The 17,661-nt window shown below is 46.7% G+C and overlaps 1 long non-coding RNA gene across 1 annotated transcript in view; it reads right to left on the bottom strand.

The window, feature by feature from the left end:
* Positions 1–17,661, bottom strand: part of LOC106999221 (uncharacterized) — a 101,667-nt gene that overhangs the window by 66,046 nt on the left and 17,960 nt on the right. Inside the window, exons 3-4 of the long non-coding RNA XR_013395345.1 lie at positions 12,652–12,772; positions 897–1,031 (exon numbers count right to left, since the gene is read on the bottom strand). This is a non-coding gene — a long non-coding RNA (uncharacterized LOC106999221). The remainder of the gene's footprint in view (positions 1–896; positions 1,032–12,651; positions 12,773–17,661) is intronic.

The raw sequence follows: 17,661 nt of genomic DNA, 5'->3' as shown, positions 1-17,661 counted from the left end.
TCAGAAAGTCCCCAAAACAGCCTCCACAATGGGGACCCGCCCGCCTGCCCAGCTGTCCCCAGTGCCTCGTGATGGATGTTCCCACTTGCTCATAAGTGGCGCCACGTGGAAGGTGCAGCCGTGTGGAACCCTGCAGGGACAGCCTGCTTTGCCTCAGTCATGAAGCTCCTAGGTCAGTAGAGCTGTGGACCCCAAATGTCAGCTAGACCAGAGGTTTTTAAGTACTTTGTAAGCAATAGAAATCTTAGTTTGATTAGAAGCCCTTATGAACCCCAGTCATTAGAAGAGATGTAAGGAGAGCTGCCGCTGATTATAGTAGGGGCTGAATCCCTACTCCACCAGTCCCACACATATGCTTGGATCATGTGCATCACGCCTTGAAGGCTCCCGAAACAGTTCTACAAATTGCTAGGACAGAGTCAAAAACAGGCCTCTTTTTAACAGTGGGTAAACTGAGCCCCAAAGAGAAGACAATTCACGGCCAAGATCAAGCTGCATGTTGATGGTAAAAGTAGAGCTGGAATCCCGGCTGGCCCTTGCCCCAAGACCTGTGCAGAGGTAGGACTATGCTTATGAGAATTAACTTCTGAGTCAGGGTGAGGTGATGAAGAAATGCCAACAGGTGTTATTGGATAGCCTAAGTGGACAATATGGTCTTGCCCCAAAGCCTTGCTACATTTGTAAGAGGGTCTTGGTAGCCTGAGTTACTCCTGGAATCAATTAATCAAGAGGAGCCCTAGCATGCGAGCCAGAGACCCATGTTCTAGCTTTCACCCTGCCTCCCACCTGCCGGAGACTGGGCCAGTGACTGTTTCACTGGAGTTTGACTCATGATCTCCGGGATCCCTTCCAACTTCAACACTCCACATCCAGGTAATGAGGTGAAGCGTTCTCACCTACGGATAGTACAAGGATTCCTCTAGGGAGGAAATGGTCTCTATCTGGAGAGAGATCTTCAAGAGAAGATGGGGAGGTGTGGAGGCATGTGATGCGTGCTGCAGCCAAGGCCATGGGGCAAAGGCCAACCTCCTCTGTAGGAAACAAGGAAAGAAATGGGGAAATGGGAGAAAGAATCAGAGAAGGCAGGGACTGGGGAGTAGCAAGATGGTGCAAAGCTGTAGCTGCCTGGAGCAAAAGGCCATAGAGAAGAACCCAGCAGTGGAGTGGCCAGAAGGGCATTTTAAGAATGGGAACACCTCATGTTCAACTTGAAGTTGTTTGCATTGCAGTGATGTAAATCCTTCCTTCATCCCCACCCCCGCCCCACCCCGTATCTTCAAATAAATCTGCCTCACCCACGAATGCTTTGCGCCAGCAGATTGTTATGTGGAAAATGAGAAGCGGCTGAGCTTCCCATCTGGGTCCGTGAGGTGTGGGATGAAGATAGTAAGTGTGAAAGCAAGAGTCTGAGGCAGCCAGAGCCAATTGAATGTGTAGCTTCTGGAGAGGCTCAGAAATCTTGGGGTCCTTGGATCTCCATGGAGGAGGAATTTGGGGATCTGAGCCAATCTTACCTGGATCTCAAGGGACAGGGAAGACCCCTTGTGACTTATAAGATGAAATATTTATGTTGTCCAACCATGAACTGTGGTATGTGAAAACTCAGAGAAACAGGAGGCAGTGGTCGTGAAATTTTAGTGCATCTAAACAGGACATTGGTAACTTGTTAAAGGTGAGAGTTCGTAGGTCCCATGCCATAGATTCTGATGCAATGGGACTTGGACAAACACTGAGATGAAGTGGTGACATGCACCCAGCCTTTGAAGAGCCTGAAATGCCTCTGGCTGCTTTAGTAACAGGATTCACCTGCAGGCCTCTGGCCACTGCCTATTCCTGTTGGTCAAGAGCACACAGTCCCAGCACAGAGCAACCAATTCTTGCTGTGAGCCGCCATCTTTGCCTTAGGATCTGAGTTTCTGACAACCATGGTCATTGGCTCAGCAGTCCTTTTCTGCCAATGCTAGCCCTTAGGGAACACTGCACCTTCTGGGTGGAAAATATCTCTGACTTGAGCTCTAAAGCCTGTGGTGTGTGCCTGAGAGCACGTTCCCTGCCCCGCATCCCAGCATATCTCCAGGACCTGACTTCTTTCCTCCCTGGACCCATGATTTTACCCATTTGTCCCCACCCCAGGTGGCCCCCTGTACATGACCTGGGCCAGCGTGCCGTATATCCCCTCATGTAGCACTTCCCTTGGACTTAGTTTAGATGGGAGAAAATAAGGCAAATAGTGTTAGAAGACAGAGAGAAAGATTTCCCCAAGATAGCCAATCACAGCAGGGGATGCTGAGCCGGATGATGACAAAGAGTCAAGAGGCACCACTGGGAGGTCAGCCCAATGAGTAGAAGAGAGTGCCACGGGCTGGGGGATTTCTGAGAAGGGCTCAGAAAACTGGAGGGGGTGGCGGGAGAAATCAGAGTTTCATTCATTCATTTATTCATTTATGCTACAGACATGTGCTGAACACTTCTACATAGGGATACGTGCATAAATGAGCCCAACCCTTTTTCTTAAGAAGTGCACCCCTAGGAGGGGGTGGAATTGGTCCTTGAAAGGTGACAAGATTCTGAGCAGTAGAAAGGAGGTAGAAAGGCATTTTAGGCAGACAGAACAACGTGAGCTAAAGTGCAGAGGCCAAAGGCAGGCTCAAGAGCCGAGGAGTTGACCAACCTGAGTAAAACAGAAATATATAGAAATACATGGTCATTTGACAGACCTTTCCTGTGCTCTGCGCTGGATCTGGTCTAGGTGCTGGGGATATGAAGGTGAATACGGAAATATCTGCCCTCAATCACTGAAGCCTTTATTGTCATTCCAGGAGGAGGTGTGCAAGAGCCACGAGCAGGCAACTCCCCTCACAAAGCATTGCAGGCAGTAAGTGTGGGTACAGAGGTGACCCAGCCAACCTCATTTCCAAGCAGAGGGACGGGAGGCAAGGTCTGAGCTATTAGTAAGACAGCTGGCGGGGTTGGCTCCAGCTGCCTGACATTAGATGAAATTTAGTTTGGGGAGATAACCTTTGGGTGCCGTAATTAAGTCCCTGGGCTCTGCCTGGGAGGCCACAGCCTTAATGAAAACAGCCTGAGAAAAACAGATAGCACGGTTGGTGCTCTTGAAGACATTCTAGTGTAAATGTGCAAACCGACAGCACCTACAAACACACAGGGTGGGGTGCAATCCCAAAACATGCCTCTTTCCCTTGCAAAATGACCCTGGTCAGACCAGGCTATGGGGAAACCTCACCACTGATTTATGCAATGAAGGCGTCCTGGGTCAGGGCTGGGGAATGGTGGAGGGTTTTATTACTTTTTGTTTTTGTTGCTTTTTCTTTTTCATGTTTTTTTGTTGTTATTGTTCTTGATAAGGTCTGAAAAGTCAAGGCAGCTCTTGGTGGTGATGTTTGGAGCTGCAAAGGTGCCCGGGGTCACTGAAGAACAACTCGTGGTTGGGTAAGGAGCCCTGGAGGAAAGTGCCCCGGCCTGGGAGTCAGAGGATGTCTGTCCCAGCTCTGCTGAAAGCTCTGTGACCTTGGGTAAATGAATTTCTTCCTCTCTCTGGGCCTGCTTTTCAGTCAGCCTCTGGCCCCTCCACACTGGGCCAGAGCCCATAACTCTAAGAATAAGCAATTATTACATTAACAACATAGAGGTCAAGGGAGACGGGCAAGAGCCGAGGCTTTAGATGAAGCAGGAGCTTTCAGAAGCAGATTCTGGCCTTTGGCCAACATAACTGGAGGTTGTTGGAAAATGGGGTGCTGACAAAAGAAAATTCTAGGCCAGGAATGGTGACTCACTCCTGTAATCTCGGCACTGTAGGAGGTTGAGGCAGGAGGATTGGTTGAAGTCAGGAGTTTGAAACCAGCCTGGGCAACACATTGAGAGCCGGTCTCTATCGAAAAAAAAAAGAAGAAAGGAAGAAAGAAGAGAGAGATAGAGGGAGAGAGAGAGAGGAAGGAAGGAAAGAAAAGAAAGAGAAAGAAAGAAAGAAAGAAAGAAAGAAAGAAAGAAAGAAAGAAAGAAAGAAAGAAAGAAAGAAAGAAAGAAAGAAGGAAGGAAGGAAGGAAGGAAGGAAGGAAGGAAGGAAGGAAGGAAGGAAGGAAGGAAGGAAGGAAGGAAGGAAAGAGGCATAAAGGTTTTTCTTTGAAAACAAACCATACGATGATGATGTGAGGTGTGCATTTCATTCTGCTTTGGGTAAGACTTGGTTTCTAGTTCCCATTAGCATGACCTGAGGCTGGAATAACACCCTCTGTGTGTACTGACCACTCTGCTTAGCACCTCCTAAGGACCCAGGAGACAGTATTGGAAACCAGAGCAGGACAAATGGCCCAGCTTTTCTTCAATGCAGGAAGAAAGGAGAGAGAGGGAAACCCCAGAACTTTCTCTCCTCCCATGTGCTGGTAGATGATTAAAAACAATATCATTTTCGTGTTCCCACAGTCATTTCAGAGCTAGAAGAACAGAGTCTCCCACCAGGCTCACTCTCTGGTATTTACCAAGCTCCCCAACCTGGCTTTGCAGCCCCCTCCCCAAGTCCACTCTGTAAGTCAGATTTTTCTCAAGACAAAATGTTTCCAAAGTCTGGACAAGGGACAGGAATACTTGCTTTTTAGGTCTCCTGTTTTGTTCCTCTCCATTGCCTTGTTTCATGTCCTCGACGGAGCCTGAAACCTTGATCTCCTGGTCCAAGGGGATCTGCGTGGTGGCCAAGCCTGGCAGTGCCCCACTGTCCACCTGCATCCTGAGTTAAGCCATGCCTTCAGAAGTGGCTTATCACAAGGTATCTTCCCATGGTGAACGTAGAGCTCTGGTCCAGGGCTCCAGAATCAGGTGGGTGGGAACCCAACTGGCCACGAGGGCAGCATCTGATTCTGTGGAAGAAGGGAGCTCCTCTGTGAGAGCCGTTCCTCTTCCCTTGGGAGAAGAGAGCTGGTCTGGACCCAAAGGAGCACGTCCCAGATGGAGGCTGGAAAGCAGTTCAAGTAGGTGTCTTTGAACTCAAAAATATATTTAAAGATGATCATGTAGGTGAAACTAGCAGGCACTGAAAACATGTTTGAAAGAAAGAGTGGGAATGATCAAGAATGGGAGAAGAGGGAGGGAAGATGGCAGAAAGGTGGGAAGACAGGCAAGCAGGAAGGGAGAGAGAGAGAGAGAAAGGGAGGAAGAAAGGCAGGAAGTCAGGAGGGAGGGAAGGAGGGAAGGAAGGAAGGAAGGAAGGAAGGAAGGAAGGAAGGAAGGAAGGAAGGAAGGAAGGAAGGAAGGAAGGAAGTTACTTCACTTCTTGAAGGCTCAGTTTTTCATCATCTGTGAGGTAGGAATAACATCCCTTACATCAGGCTGGTTGTGAGAATTAGAAGACATAACTCCTGTGAAAACCCCAATACAAAGCTGGTGTTCCAAAAATGTCACAGAGGTGAAGTAACTGCTCAGTGAGGCACAGCTTCCAAATGACTGAGCTAAGGCTGGAACCCAGGGGACTCTGACTCTAAAATTAGTAATTTCCATACCAAAGTGCCACACCCCAACCTTCTTGGACATGAGGTCGCTGAGTCTAACACTTAGTCACGTGGTGTCTTCAGACAACATGGTGACTCCCACCCAGGGGTGCTCAGAATCCCCGCCCCCCAAGCCCCAAATAACAACCCAGGGAGAGACTAGTTCATGCTGGAATTCACCAGAGGAAATAACAGAAATGTCTCCCCATGGAAATAGACAGCAACCTGCTGAGAAATTGACATAGGGGGCGGCTGGGAAAGGGTGGTGAGCCCCAGGTTTCTTTCCAGGTTGATGCCACCTAACAACCTCAGGCTGCAGAACTACCATGAGTCACTGCCTTCAGTGCCTCTCAGCCCTATCACCTCTCCCACACCCCAATATTACACAGGTTCTCATATGTTTTTCCTTTAAACCATCTCAGTTCCAGACCAGGAATTCCTTAGGCCTCCCTCATATCTTCAGCCAGGACCTGGTAAGAAGGCCCGATGGGCACTAGGGCCACCCATGTCAGGCAGGGAGGTAGGCAGCCCAGAGCCCAGTGCTGGGGGAGACTAGGAGGTCACTTTAGCATCTCCCCATCCCTCTGCAGTTCTAGTTAATCTATGCGTTATGTAACAATCAAGGTAGAAATTAATATAATCAGCATAATTTCCTGGACACACAGTTTTAGCTTCTTTAAATACCTGTGGTTCGGACAATAAGAGATCCTTCCCTTTCACCAGAGAGATCAGAATGACCTGGAAGCTTTCTGGGGTGGGGACAAGAGTATGTCTGCTGAGAGCATCTGTGCTCCAGGCACTGGGTGAAGTTTTATAGAGCCATTCAGTCTTCGAGACTACCCCCAGGAGAAGTAGGACATTGTCTCTTTCAGGTAAAGAAACTGAAATTCCAAGAGTATAAATAACCAAAGGCACACTAGATTCCAACTTAAGGCTGCTTACAGTCAAACCCAGGCAGTGTTCCATTACTTTCTTTCTGTTTCTAGAGTCCGCCAAACAGGAACCAGCCTTTTCCTTCAACACCCAAGAGCATGGTGGTTCTAAAATCTCCAGGATCTAAAGCCTTCTGCAAGTAATGCACCAAATTAAAGATGGAAATTGAACACTCTTGGATTGGTTGTCAAGATCCTCATTGGTGAGTATGCACTTAAATATTAAAGTCAATAATCAGCGCTGAAGAAAGTTTAAATATTTTATTAAAATTTATCAAAACTGATATGCCAGTTAGCAACTGAGCATCAGTCCAGGCCCGCGTCACGCACACTGCAAGATTCAAATGAAGCCTAAGATGTTTTTAATGGCCTAAGTGGGAAGATAAGATATTATAGGAAACAGCAGAGAACAATGTTTGACAGTTTTTAATCAAATATAAAGAAGCTTGGCTCCACCACTGTATGACATTGAGCAACTGTTTTAATCTTATTGTGGCTGCATTGTCTCATCTGTAAAATGGGAACAGTGATAGTATCTTCTTACAGAATTACTATGAGAATTGCATAAGGCGATCACTGTTCAGCTCAGTGCCAGCTGAACAAGCTCTCAGTAAGTGCTGGTTCGTATCGTTGTCGTGGTAGTCAGGAGGTTGGGAACTAATACTTATTACAGAGCTCCTCCTTTGTATCTATGGCCATTCAAGACACCTTCAAATTCTCAATTCAGTTAGTTCTTTGTCATTCGCCTCATTTCCTAGAAGAGAAAGCTGAGGTTTGGGGACTCATCACACAACTATTCACTAGTAAAGTGAAGATTGGGAGCTAGGTATATTTGATATCAAGACAGATAAGACCAGGTCAAATCAAACAAACAGGTAGGTTTTTAGCATTGTTAGGACCCTAAGGTCTCTAGGAAGCTCTGGACCAGGCTGTCCAGTAGGAGATTCTGCAATGGTGGAAATGCCTGCATCCACATTGGCCAACACAGTAGAGCATTTGAAATGTGGCTAGTGTGCCTGAGAAACTGAATTTTTAATTTTATGAAATTTTAGTTAATTTAAATTTAAATAGCCACATGTAACTAATGGCTGACATATTGGACAGTACAGGGCTAGACTACCGTTGGCACCCTGTTTAACCATGAAATCTGAGCCCCTCCCCGTCAGTTCCGGTGTTTCATTAGTAGTAACTCACTTGTCTGGGTCCCCTGGCCCTGTACTCCCAACTGATATCCCATGTCAGTCTCTGTCTCCCTCCCCTTTTGCTTTGGGGACACTTTCTGCCCACCTCACCCAGCTCCTCCTGGGTCTGGTCCTCGACTTCTCTCTGTTTGACCCTGTGCTCTGGCTTCCTATTGCATCTGCTGAAAACTCCCCAAACCAGGGCCAGGACCCCCGGCTTCTTCACCCTTATCTCAATACCCACCCTTCTACCAAGAATAATCCACCAGGCACAGGTCCTGGTGCCCTGGAGGTGTGTGTTTGGGTTGGGGGTGGGGTGGAGTGGCAACAAAGGAACAATATGTTCCAAACTGACACAAGCAAGACATTCCAGGTATTTACTTGTTTCCATATGAGAAACACAAAGGGAATAAGTGAAGACCCCTGCTTCAAGGAGCTTCCATAGTCAGTGGGGAGCATAAGGCAAACTGAAAATGCAAGAGAGCAACGACCTTGCGGCACAACATGAAGACACATCACAGCTAGACAGGCCGAGTGTGCATTCAAACCAGAAGTGCTCTGGGCTTCAGAGAAGAGAGGCCTCTATGGGCTGGATTCATCAGGGTGCTCCTGGGAGAAGGCAGAGGGGTCCCCTCCCAATCCAGGCTCCGTCCCTCTCCACCCTGCTCTGGCTGGGAGGCTGACCTATAAGGGCCGCGCGGGGGGCTTCTTGTCCTCCCTCTCCGAGTTGGGTTTGGCCACAGTTGATGGGCAGCAGGGGATGCGCAGCAAGAGGAAAGAGTAGGGTTTGCACTCCTCTTGCTTCTACTCTGCCTAGCTGAGGGTGAGCAATGAACAGTTTCCTCCAGCGAAGGCCATGACTCCCACCAGGCAGTCCTCACTTACAGCTGTGGGCCTTCTGTGGTTTCAGTAAAAGCTCCCTCGTCTCACCTTTTCCAACCTAGGGACAGTAGCAGCTCCCCACTGTAGTTGTCCCAGGGTGCTACAACAGCTCATGTTGCTCTTGTTGTGCCCTGGCCATTTCCTTATAAAGCATCCCTCCTTAACTCTCTTCCAACCCCTTTCTGATGCATCAGCTGTTTCTTGCCAGGACACTGACTGATACAGGGTCTACGCTGTGTCTTAAAGGATGAGCAGGATTGATACAGGCAGAGGAGCAGAGAAAACCTGAACAACAGACACGAGGCTGCAGGAGCAGTGGCTGAAGACAGAAGCCTTGCTCAGGAGGGCCAGCACAGTGGGGCTGGGGAGGGGCTTTGTTAGGTGGGGATCTGGGCTGAAGCTGGGACCAGGCTGTGGAGGCCTTGATCACCCAGTTGATAATTGTGAAAGTTGGAAACTAAGGAACCCACGTCAAGCTGGGATGGTGCACTGTTTCAGGGCCATGGGTTACTAGGAGCCCTTGAAAGTTTAAAGCTTCTATAGTACTAGCTGTGGCTATCATGTAGGCAACTCATTTTTAAATCACATGACACCATTGGAGTATAAATAAAAACTGCACTTGAATAGAATTCCACTCTGGCTTCCATGACAATCAAATGAGAATATCATTAATATTTGAGTACATCTCTTCTGTAGCCAGTGGCCTATGGAGAACTATTAATAAATACATACTCTGTCTGTTAGACAGGAACATTCAAATCCCACCTCTTAGTACCCTATTGGCTAAGCAAATGCAAGGACATACTACATATACATAAGTGCAGACACATCACAGTATCTCTGTACTTGTCAGTTTTCCCCCTGCATAATTCAGATCTTCTCAATTTTGGGAAAAAGCGATTTCTAATACATATTTTACACCAGATGCCATTTGAACAGAGTACGGCATGCCTGAAATGTGATATGCAATGAAATTGGGGCTATTCCTTGGCAATACTTGATGACTCCTGGGAAAGCATATTGACCTCTGCTGCCTTTATAGCCAAGAGAATGTGGGCGCTTGGCTGGCATTTGCAAAGTCAGAGCTGTCAGAGCGGCTGTTGCTCCCTTAGCTGAAGCGATGCATAATTCTTTAATAGAATTATGCATTTATACATATAGAACTATGCTAATATCTTAAAAGATAGGTGAAAAAAATCTGACTATATTCTCCAAATTAAAAAAAAAAAGAGACTGCTTTGACTAAAATTTTGCCAAGATACCATAATAATGAAAAGATTTTTGCATCATTTACATCATCTGCCTCCACCTGTTGATTTGCTGAGTATCAGGATGGCAGTACTTTGAGCTCCAGCAGATTTTTTTAAAAGAAGGATTTTATATTTGCTTACCTTTTTTCATGAATAATTGATAACACTGATTACCTAAATAGGCGTAAGATTTCAGGGTTAAATACAACTGCTGACTTGATGGCATTTTTTTCCACCATCCTAATTAATTCATGTGGATGAAAAGTCTGCTGTGAAGAATGCACAGGAGGTGAAAACGAAAGATTCCAGGGATCCATTGGAAGCACTACCAATTAACTTACTGCTCTGTGAAAATCATTAACATGTGAAACTGACAAAATGAAAAGCATCCATACATTTGCTAACAGAGTATACAATGACACAGCATGTCTCCAAGTTTTCCGTAGAATGTTATCTGTTAATTTTATTTTTGACAATCCCTGCCCCTGTATCTTCAGCATAACATTTTTTCTCCAAATTAAAACCAATTAAAAACTATTTAAGGAACACTCTGTGACAACAACGTGTAACAGAATTAACACCACTCGCTGTGGAAACATGGCAGCAGAAGCTGCGAAACTGATCGGTGATTTTGCTAATGCCCAATCACAACGGAGACATTTTAAGTTTGCTTCTAATTTTCAAATATGTCTGTGTTGCCTGCATAGCTTTTGGTGCTGACATGTTTTAGAGTATAAGTTTTGAAGTTTGTTTAAATAGTTATTTGTGTGTTATATAATGAAAGAATGATATTTGGTAATGAAATACAGTTTTCTATTTTATTGTATACAGGGAAGGCACTACCTAAAGGTTGAACCCATTATTGTGGAGTACACCACTGTGCCAAGAAAAATGTGAGATAGTTACACTGTATTTGTACAGTGAATAGCAACAGTAAGGCATTACAGTTCTTCTGAAGGGCAAAGGGGAGAAACGAAATGTTCTATCTTTGCTATGCGCTGCGCCATGCATTTTACTACATTGTTTATTTTCATCTTCCCAACAATGCTGAAAGGCAAGAATGTGCTTTTGTTTTGTTTTGTTTTGTTTTTTTGAGACGGCGTCTCCCTCTGTCGCTAAGGCTGGAGTGCAGTGGTGCGATCTCAGCTCCCTGCAACCTCCACCTCCTGGGTTCGAGCAATTCTCCTGCCTCAGCCTCCTGAGTAGCTGGGATTACAGGTGCGTACCACCACACCCAGCTAATTGTCACATTTTTAGTAGTAGAGAGGGGGTTTCACCATGTTGGTTAGGCTGGTCTAAAACTCCTGATCTCATGATCCGCCCACCTCAGCCTCCCGAAGTGCTGGGATTACAGGTGTGAGCCACCGCACCCAGCAAGAACATGCCTTTTTACAGGTAAAGGGACTTTAATTTGGGGAGATTAAGTAACTGGCTCAAGGTCAAATGACATGGAAAGATTCTGATCCAGGTCATTCTGGCTCTAAAACCCTCATAAGAACAAAGAAGGCTCCCATGAACCCAGGACTGTAAGATGTTGTCTGCCTGCCTTAATGACTGGCTGAAATGGTGGTGCTGGGGAGTCACCAAGCTTAGGCTTTCTGATGTGATATGAAGGCATATTTAGCATCAGTACAATCCCTTGGCACTGCTCCAAAAGCTGCCCCATTTGAGCTGAGGGCACTCAAAACATTACCTCTATAATTAGGCCTGCCACTTAGGTGCTCAAAGGGCCACCTGGGGAAGGAAAAGTCTTAAATGTGAGTCCCACCTCTGCCATTTATAGCCCTTGGGCTAGGCACTGAAACCTGCTGCACCTGAAAAGCACATTTAGGAAAAAAAAAAAATGGGTGATGGGGACAGGAAATAATCTATCAAACATTAAAAGGCTGCCTGGAGGAATCACTTAAATGACCTGCGGAAAAAAAATCTTTGGAAAGTAGCATATATACAGGTTCTTCTGCAGGCTTTGAGCCTGCAGTGAAAGGGCATTGGCCCAGGTTCAGGATGCTGCCTTAGGTCTTTGTTGCTCAAAGTGTGACCCACAGACCAGCAGCATCGGTATCACCTGGAAACTCAACAGAAATTGAGGCTATTGGGCCTTAGCCCAGACCTCTGATTCAGAATCTGCATTTTGACAATTTTGAAGTGTACACATTCAGCTGGAAAGGCACTGCCATAGGCCTCTCAGTCTGGCTTTCCAGGTCTCAACCTCCAGTACATTTAAGTAAGAAGGTAGGCTTCATTCACTTCTCAGTTATTCTTATTACAAAAATAGAATTGAAAAGGCTCTTGAAGACACCCGATCCAGGAATGGTGAATACCTGTAAGGGTGCAGCTATCCTTCCCAGAGACCAGAGCAGACATTGCTAATCAATCAGGAAACTCTTCCACGGTGCTTAAGAGCAGCTGCACCATCCCCTCCACAATGCAGTCCAGAAAGCCTGATTACTCTTTTGTAATTACCATGGGTATGAAACCTACTTACCACCCCTCACCCCCACTATGTGGCCTAATCTCTTCTTTATTCATAGGTCGACCTTATCTCCAGTTTAAGCCCATTTTCCCAATATGTTATCCAATTTAACACTCACCCCTTCAAAAGTGTTCAACAAATTATATGGTTACACTGATTAAACAGAAACTGAGTGTTTCCAAAATTAAATGACGTCCCCAAAGATGAAGAATCCTATCCCTCTGGCTCAGCTCTCATCTTCATGTCACCTCTCTGTTCCACCACCCACTTCAACATTTTAGACCAAGGGAGGGAAGACTTTAAACCTCACAAAGAGATTTAGAACATTACCCTGGTGCTCCCAAAATCCAAGCTACAAAGACAACGGAAGTTTTTAAAAATGCTCTGAGATCTCGAACCCCACTCCCTTGTCCCCTGACCACCCAGCCTTGTCACCTGCTTGGAGCTGGAGCTGGCATCTTCACGACCAGGAAAGGGTGGCATGCTGAACCTGCCTCCCCTAGGCTTTTCATTCAATGTCCCAGCCGCCTGCCTCAAATGCTACATGCAAAGCACTCTGAAATAGGGTGATATTCTCAATTTAATTTTTGTTAACATGTAATAGGAGATCAATGCCCTCACTAAGCTGCTGTGCCAATCAGCCGGTGGGAAGCAGCCTATATTTTTGGAAGACAAATCGTTAAGAACTAGAATACGGTGTAGGCATGTATACTGGCTGCATCCAATTTCAAGTGAAAATTAATGGCAAATTCTTGTAACCACATGAAGAGCCATTGTCGTTCATTTGAAATCAGTTAAACATGAAAACAATATGAAAACCATCTTGAGTTCATGGAACATAAATATTTGTCTGTATTTTTTGCCAGTGCCCCAGAGAAACTAGGAGATGTTGGCAGATCGGTGTTCTAAAAACATGCTCACAAAGCGGGAAAAATAAGGAACCTGACTCTTGTTGGGTTAAACTATTTGTCAACTTTTCCATTTCCTCAGTCAAAAGATAATTAAACAGTAAGCAGATGCCAGAATCTAATTGATGCAAGGAAAGATTGCTCAATGTCTTATGGTGCTTGGTCATTTTTATGTACTGTCTGCAAATAGCCCCTTGGCTGGTACAAGTAGCAGAAAGTCAACCAGTTAGCTTCTCTTCCCAGCTGTGTACAGTCACTCTGGGTGTCAAGAAGCACATAAGAAAGTTCCTGGGACGATGTCTTAGGCATATTAGAACAGAGAGAAGCTGTGGCTTTTCAGAAGAGTGGGAAGAGGGGAAAAAGAGAAAGAGAGAGATCTAGAGGATGGGGGAAGATGGAGGTGAAGAAGAGAAGGGTTGAGAGATGAGAGAGAAAAGGAATAGGAAAAGACTCAGAAAAAAGAACTGCTGGCAGAGGGAGAGAGTCCCAATACGGTAAAATCAAAACGGCATGGTCTTCAGAGTCAAGCCTACTGCTTGGTCATCCCTTTCCAGCTGTGGGAATTTAGACCATTTATTTGACTTCCCTGAGTGCATTCCTTCCATAGACCATTGGCTATCATACTCCCTGCCCGGACCTTCCCACAGCTTGATCTGAGATATAAGGAATCATAAGTATTAGTGTCTGAACATTGCAAAAAACTGCACAACTGCTTCAATTTTCAAAAAAAAAAAAAAAAGAGAGAGAGAGAGAAGGAAATCGGGTGAAAGAGAATTAAAACAAAGCAGGGTGCTGGGCACAGTGGCTCACACCTGTAATCCCAACACTTTGGGAGTCTGAGGTGGGCGGATCACCGGAGGTCAGGAGTTGGAGACCAGCCTGGCCAACATGGTGAAACCCTGTCTCTATTAAAATACAAAAATTAGCCGGGTGTGGTTGTGGGCGCCTGTAGTCCCAGCTACTCAGGAGGCTGAGGCAGGAGAACCACTTGAACCCAGGAGGTAGAGGTTGCAGTGAGCCAAGATTGTGCCACTGCACTCCAGCCTGAGCGACAGAGTGAGACTCCATCTCAAAAAATAATGATAATAACAAACGCAGTGGGGTGTGGGAGAGCCATCTCTCTGTTATGCTCCCTTATGGGGAATCCACAGCAGTGCTGCTTGGAGTTCAGTGTGACTCAGAGATGAGCGAAAGAGCTCCTTCAGATTCTACTGTAGATTCCTCCCCTTAAAACACACACACAGACACACACGTACACACACACGCACACACTCTGATCTCCGTGGGAGAGAATTCAAACGGTATCCAGGAACCCAGGTGGACAACAGACTTGAAAAACAACTGCCAGCTGGGCGCAGTGGCTCACGCCTGTCATCCCAGCACTTTGGGAGGCTGAGGCGGGTGGATCACCTGAGGTCAGAAGTTTGAGACCAGACCTGGAAACATAGCAAGACCTCGTCTCTACAAAAAAAAAAATTTTTTTTTAAGATATTAGCCAGATATGGTGGTACGTGCCTGTAGTCCCAGCCGCTTGGGAGGTTAAAGTGGGAGGATTGCTTGAGCCTGGGAGGTCGAGGCTGCAGTGAGCTGTGATTGCACCACTGCATTCCAGCCTAGGAAATAGAGCGAGACCTGGTCTAAAAAAAAAAAGAAAGAAAAAGAAAGAAAGAAACAAACAAACAACTGCCGTGCTATGTCTATAATGTCAATCCACATACCACTGGGTAAAATCATTGTCCGCGGCTTCCCCCTTCAGGATGCACCTCTTCCATGAAGGACTGTCAGCCACCACTTGCAAACAGACTCCCATCAGGGCATCTCACCAGTTACCAAACACAGCCAGCATGACCAGTAAGACTAAAACTCAGATTCTTATTGTGTAACTTATCAGATGCTCTGTTCCAAAGAAACAATTGACTAATGAACTAGCGGGTTCACACTTCCTCCTGTCTCATCTCTGACACTACCTTACTGTGTGGTCTCAGATCAGCATGAACACCCTCTGGGCTTCCACTTTCTTATGTGGGAAATGATGTTGAACAGCTTGAGCCTATGAAATCTTTCTACTTGTCACATTCGAAGTCTTCGCAATGTACCCATCTGACATCTAAGGTAAAAGCTAGAATCCCTTTCCTCTTTACGACCCTCCAGATTCCTTTCCACACTCCTTCACTCCTCTGCCCACACAGGCAGGCTGACCTGAAGAGACTTTCTTTCTTTTTTTTTTTTTTTTTGAGATGGAGTCTCGCTCTGTCACCCAGGCTGGAGTACAACGGTGTGATCTTGGTTCACTGCAACCTCTGCCTCTCAGGTTCAAGCAATTCTCCTGCCTCGGCCTCCTGAGTAGCTGGGACTACAGGCACCTGCCTCCACGCCCGGCTAATTTTTGTATCTTTAGTAGAGACAAGGTTTCACCATATTGGCCAGGCTGGTCTCGAACTCCTGACCTTGTGATCTGCCTGACTCAGCCTCCCAAAGTGTTGGGATTACAGGGGTGAGCCACCAAGCCCAGCCCCTGCAGAGACTTTCTAAGGGGCTCCCTTGCGCTCTGGCTTCCAGTTGGTCTTAGCCAAGGGGTGTTCATTGTCCTGACTCACCGGAGAGCTCTCCCCAGGCTGACTACACCTCTGTGGAAGGTCACAGCCCTGTGGTCTTCTCTGCAGGCCTTCCTCCTTCCAGGTTTTGTTCCAGTTTCCTCCCCTCACTTCTTCAGGCCTAGAAGTGGTAATAGTTCTCCCGCTGCTGGGAGTACCTGTGGGTGGTAATAGCTCTGGGTACTGTCCCTTGTGGTTCTTCCACTCCCTGCCCACACCTAGGTAAGTAGTCACAAGAGGGCCTCTGTGTGGTCACATGGAATCAGGGGGCAAATGAAAGGAGGGATCAAGGAAGACATCCAAGGAGAGGAGGCCTTTGCAAAGTTGGCCTCAAACCTGTTTGGAAGAACAGGAAGAAGTTTATACAGGCAACAAGGAGGGGACAGCATTTTAAACAAGAGAATGGTGTGGATGCAGCCAGGAGGCCAGGCATTCTGGGCAAGGAGAGTAGACCTGACTGTCTGGAGGGAAGACCTTGGGTAGAGAAGGAATGAGGGGCATGGTTAGAAAAGCAAATGAAGGCCAGATGGTAGCAACCTCAAATGTGAGACGAAAGCCTGGGACTTCATTCTACGGGCAATGGAAGACTCTGGATAGTTCTTGAGCAACGGAATGGCCCAATCACACTGAGCTATTTTAGGAATGTTAAGCTGGCGGTGGAGAGCAGATTGTAGTGTTACCAACTGGGTAGCCCTACGCACAGGGAACAAAGGAGGATGCCAAAAGTGACTCACTCACCCGCCATTGCTCCTGAGCAGTGGGGCAGCGGCGGTACAGACGTTCCTCCCCAAGCAACTCTCATGCTTATGCCAGCCTCAAAAGAGCAGAGCGGGAAGTGCATGGCATCCTGAAGATGTAAGGGAAAACACATTCTTGGAAGAGATCTCCTCTCAAAGCCATCCACCCACAGCCCCCAGAATAAGGGGTAGGCAATCTGTTTCTCCTGGCATCTGATTCAAAATGCTCCCGAGGCCAAGAGGACCTAAAAGAATTCCTCTGCTCGTGTGTGTGAGAACAGCCCAACAGGGGACCATCTGTCTCAGAACAGACCCCCCAGTGTGGAGGCAGAAACAGTAGCCCCCAAAGGGGTGCTATTTCAGTTTTCAGGAAAGCATTCTGCAAATGTTCCCACCCATTAACTGGAGATCTCTCTATAGCACACTGTTAGTTCTCTGCTAAATAGAAACCAAGTGTGGGCCACTGTCCCTGATATCTCAGTGTGAACATGTTTAGGGTGGGAAAATTCTGAGGGCTCTGATCACCTGAGATAGTATAGACCCAGCAAGCAACAGAAAGCTGAAAGGGATGCAGATTCAGGAGGCAGAGACTTCACAAACTACTTGTGAAAAATTCTGCTCAGGATTGACCCAGTATCTCCTTCTTGAAGAGAGTGCTGTTAGTTCCAGATGGGCCCAGGAAGGGACCCTTCTTCCCCAGGGGGTGCTCCATGGCCCACTCTAAGGGCCGCTTCCCTGACCATGCTCTAGTGATGTCGAGTTTCTATAGTATTTCAAGGGAAGCACGATGGTTGGTTGGACTAGGGGGGAAGCAGTTAGAGCCTGTTTGAAGAAAGCTCTGTAAGACTCAAAAATTTAGGTATCTAGTAGATGAGACAGAGCTAGCAAGGGAGGGTGGGGATCAGTGAGCTGGAAGGGAAATCAGAAAGCAACTCTCACAAAGCCAAGAGGAGGAAGTGGTCAGAGGCACTGAATGCTCTTGGAGGGCGAGTATGATGACAATGATAGAGGTCACTGATGATTTTGAAAAGAGCAGTTTTGGTGGAGTGGAGGAAATAGAAGATGTACTTCAGCACCTCTCCTAACCTCTGGGGTAGATATACTTATACTCATTTCACAGATAAGGAAGCTGAATCTGAGAGAGATGATCTGACATGCCCTGCTGCCTATAATCACAGAACCATTGAGAGTGAGGCTGATGGTGAT

The sequence above is a fragment of the Macaca mulatta genome, chromosome 7 (genome assembly GCF_049350105.2).
Source record: "Macaca mulatta isolate MMU2019108-1 chromosome 7, T2T-MMU8v2.0, whole genome shotgun sequence".
Classification (NCBI taxonomy): Eukaryota; Metazoa; Chordata; class Mammalia; order Primates; family Cercopithecidae; genus Macaca; species Macaca mulatta.
Note: the sequence above shows the minus strand (reverse complement) of the source record. Positions and strands in the feature narration are given on the sequence as shown.